Below are 4,934 nucleotides of genomic sequence, written 5' to 3' on the forward strand. Positions count from 1 at the left end.
TTTAAGAACATGAAGTCTGAAACTATATATATCAGTAATGGTAGAACTGTAGGAATGTTTTCTTCAATTACATTGAACATTTTTATAAACTTGTATATTAAGTTAAGACCTAGAGAAACCCAGCAATATATATGTATACATAAGAGACTTAGGTTCCGTGAATAATATTTTTCGATTTTAGTCGGTTTAGTAGAATAAATAAATATGTCTAGGCTAATCTTATACGTCTAAGTGGGCTGCAAGCTGTGGGCTCATACTTTAGTCACGTAACATGTGTAGTTTTTTTATATTTTATTTGTTTCGGACTAATTTCGTTATTGTGTCTCAAACGTGGATTGTGAAGAAGTAAGCAGTTTTAATGTATTGCGTATATTCATAACTGTAAATTATGTAATTTTATTGATGTAATATGGTTATTAGTGTAAATTTGATTTAGTTCATATTAGTAGAATTTAATTTTAAATATGACGAAATAATTGTATGTCTATAATTTGAAGTCACCCATTAGTTCATATTCTTGTCGGAATATACCTGAACAATCATATAATAGCCCCATTATACCAATTATTTAAAAAGATTAGAGCATTTTAATTTGTTTGACGTATACTATCGTTTTATATTGTTTGTTTGCTGTATTTGCATCATTATTTTGTAAGATATTTTAAAGTAGTAATTATAATATTAGAATTGTGAGAAAAAAAACTTATTATTGATCAATCCACATAAACTTATTAATCGGATGATGTGGAACATTGAGCACACATTTTTCTTCATAACTGAGTAATATATATTCGTTTTAAAAATCACAATATATGTAAAAAAATTTACATATTTATTAATTATATATATTATATGATAATTCAATGAAATCAAAGAAAGATGGATAGGAAAACTATAATTAAAAAAAAATAACAAAAACTTCCAAATATAATATGAAAAACAAATAATATGGTATAATATCCAATCTTAGTATTGTAAGTTTTGATTAGTTAATATATTTTTTTTAATTTTAATTATTAATTTCCATTTATAATTAATTAGAGAGAGAAAGTGAATTAATATTTTTGAAAACTAATGATAATTATTTTTTGGTTAATTTCTCATTTTTACCTTTAATGTGAAATATTAAAATAGTCTTAAAGACCAGTGAAATACTTACAAAATAATTTCTCATTTTTACCTTTAATGTGAAATATTAAAATAGTCTTAAAGACCAGTGAAATACTTACAAAAAAACGATAACTTTATAAAAGGGTTTCCAACTCCGTACTCCTCCTTGGTTTCAATTGGATAATAGTAACATTTTCTAAAAATTTAAGGAAACACATTAGAGTTACGTGTGATGTACAAAAATCACATGATGTCACATTGTACTTACTTTTCAGCTTTAACTTTAACCACTTTGACTGAATTATTTCCATGACAAACTTTCACAAAAAATTTAAGAGGATTGTTCATTACAAAACAAAGAGAAAGAGAGTGTGAGAGAGACACGAGAGGAGGTTGAAGGAACAAAGCTTGTGTGTGAGTGTGACCTTCCTTGAATCAGAGAAATGGCTGGGATCGCTGATTACCTTCGGTGCTTACAAGAACGGAAGAATGAAGGCTTCTTCAAGGCTGTTCAGAGTATAGATGTTGCTTCCGAAAACATGGTAACAATGTTCTAAACTCTTCTTAGTTCCTAAAGTTGGCGATTTCTTGCAAGCTTAATATGGAAAGGTGGAAACTTTTGGTTCTCTGTAGCAATGGGTCTTGTCTTAAATGTCGAATCCTATTAGCTAAGTTTGGAAAGCTAAAACTTTTGGTTTTCTGTAACAATGGGTCTCGTCTTAAAAGTGGAATCTTTTTTTCGTTGATAAGCTTTTATGTCTCAAATAACTCATTAATTCTTGTCTCTTTGTTGCTTCCCATAGTTCACTGTCTGGATCTATGCTTTTGAATATTCGACATTGTTTCTTCTGGATGATATCTGTCCTCTGTTGGTAACAAATGTCTTGTTGGGTTTTCATTTGTATGTGATGGTTAATGGTAAAATTTGAAACTTTGGACTCAAATACTTGATTAGATGTAGTAACAGGTTCACTAATGTTTCATTGTAGTTAAAAAAACGATTCTTGGTTTATATTAATTTCAGTCTTCTTATATCATCTTATTTGTATAACCAAGCGAGCACTTCCTCATGACTTCGTGAGAAGCTTCTCGGACAAAGAGCTCTCATGTAAGATGAAGATAAGAACACAATGGGGACGCTTTTGGGAAGTAGCAATTTCAAAAAACCCAAGATTCTACTTCATGGAGAAGTCTGGTTGGGAGAAGTTTGTGAAGGACAATGCCTTGGGACACAGTGAGTTTCTTACATTCACTCACAATGGAAACATGAGTTTCACTGTTAGCATCTTCAAACAAGACGGCAAGGAGATGCTCCAACCTTCACAGTCCAGAGCATCCTTGGCTTCTTCTAGTAAGATTTGCTTTTCCGAGTATGAAACAGTGAACCATATAAAGACATCAAATAATTCTTTTACTTTTGATGATGAAACAGGTCGGATTAAAACAGAACAAAGAAGAGTTAGTGTCTACAATGATGTCAAGAAAGACGAGGTGGTGTCTCCTGAGTTGCGTAATCGTGCCCCAACAAGAGAAGCTGAATCAAATGGAGGAGAAAAGTACAAAAGGAAGCTCAGCTTTAGGAAGAAGAAAGCTGAGGAAACCCAAAACCCCAAGAGGACTGAGAAAGTGGTCAGGGCAAGGAGAGATTCTGCAGGCGCCTCTTCGTCTTCGGTTGCAGAATTCACCATCTTATTCAAGAAAGCATATCTCATATTCCTGGTAAAGATAAGACAAACCAATAACGTCGAAACAGAATCCATTTTGGTTTTTACAAAAACTGGTATGAATCAAAAATATCTATTTTTGTGTGTGTTTCAGAGGATCCCGGGTTCTTATGCAAAGGATCATATGTCGGAGGAGAAGACAATGTTCATGATCCATCACCCAGATGGGAAGAAATCCTGGAATGTGGTTTATCTAGTGAGGTTTAGAGCTTTCTCTGGTGGATGGCGCTCTCTGGTTAAAGAGTATCCCCTTGATATCGGGGATACTTGCAAATTCACACTCATCAAACCAAACGAGCTGCTCCTCGTTGTCGTCAAACCCTAAGAGGAGACTCACTGATGATGATGGATGAATGTATGTCTTGGAGAAAAGGCTACTGATCAGTACTTAGTAAAAGAAACTTTTGTCTTAAAGTATTGTGTTTTGACTTTTGAGACAGTTCTGAGTCAGTTAGTTGGTATTGAACTTATCTTATGTGACTTCGTAGGCTAATGCTGCAACCGATTATCAAAATCAGTATATGTAGTCTTGCTTGACTTTAACTACCGTTAGATTAGGACACCAAGCTTTGATTATACACTAAAAATAAAAGCTGGCGGCCCACTTGGACGTTAAATTAGCCCACTAAAATCGGAAAATCGATTATATATTGCTACTACTTGTTAGGTTTACCCAATATCTAGTTTTTAACTTTATCTTTTTCTTTTCTTTGTTGAATTGAATCGGCAAATCATGAGTAGATCCTTGGCTAAGCCACGCCTCTTATTTGCCATCATAGAAAACGGCAACGAAAACGCAAAAGCCTGCGGTGTGTGGAGCTTCTTCTCGTCGCCTCAGCTTGAGAATCGATATGAGAAATCATCGTCGACGACTCTTGTAGCAGCGGCCGAATTTCATGTGAGATTCTCTCCAGACAATCTACTGATCAATCATGATTATGATCTAAGATATTGTTCTTTGTTCATGTGGCTACGTCTCTGGCTTGTTCTATATCCATGGTAATCGATACCAGGCTAGACATCTGATATGTAACCCCATCACGGGACGGTATGTGATCTTACCTGATCGGTATACTTACAGAAAGGCTTATAGCTTTTTCGGGTTGGACCCGATTGAGAAGCAATACAAGGCATTTGTCCATGGCTTATTACTGTCGTCCTGGCCATAATAAAATTCTTACACTTGAAGATGGAGATTTGACGTGGAGAAGGATCAAATGTCCCTTACGACATGATATTAAGAGTGATGGGGTATGCATCAACGGGGTTTTGTATTACTTGTGTGATACCTCGGATTGTTTTAATGATGCTCATGTTGTGACGTCTGATTATGTGATAGTTTGCTTTGATGTTAGGTCTGAAAAATTCACCTTTATTGATGAAAAATTCACCTTTATTGATGTAGAAAGGTTTTGTCGATTGATTAACTATAAGGGCAAATTAGCTGTGATTTTTTGGGATGATGATGAAGACATTTATAAGAAGTGTTATTATGGGGATGATCTTGATGAGTATTTGGAGAAAAATCTCGACGTTGATGCCACTAATGAGTTGCGTATGTGGGTTTTAGAGGATGTTGAGAAACAGGAATGGTCGAAATATGAATACTTGGACCAATGATAGATTCTTCTGTCGTCAGGTTTCTATCGCTGGTGCGACTGCTTCAGGTGAAATAGTGTTTTCGATGCGCAAGTATACGTCAAACCAACCTTTTTATGTTTTCTACTTCAATCTGGAAAGGAACACTCTCCAACGTGTTGAAATCCAAGGTTTTGGTGAAGCGTTTAAGACACCTTGTAGTGTTTGCACCTTTGTAAACCACGTAGAGGATCTTAATCTTAACGATTTAGAACTGCTCAAGTCAGTCCATCCTCCAGTGAGAAGGGACGTATGATATGTCGATGTCACTTTCTGCTCGTAATTATCTATGCTTCTTTTTTCGTTTTTTGTCAGCCTAATTATCTATTCGTTTATGTTCTTTTGATATGTACTCTAGTTTTATTTCAAATCCGTGTTCGTCATTGAAATCGATGCTTGGAGATTCAATATTTTTGACTTGTTTCCAATTGTTCATGTACAACTTTTTTCTAGGTTTTGTAT

The 4,934-nt window shown here is 34.4% G+C and overlaps 2 pseudogenes; both read left to right on the plus strand.

Moving 5' to 3' along the window:
- Positions 1,434-3,309, plus strand: LOC104766888 (annotated as a pseudogene).
- LOC109130885 lies at positions 3,566-4,728 on the plus strand (annotated as a pseudogene).

Source organism: Camelina sativa, chromosome 19 (assembly GCF_000633955.1).
Source record: "Camelina sativa cultivar DH55 chromosome 19, Cs, whole genome shotgun sequence".
NCBI classification, from domain to species: domain Eukaryota; kingdom Viridiplantae; phylum Streptophyta; class Magnoliopsida; order Brassicales; family Brassicaceae; genus Camelina; species Camelina sativa.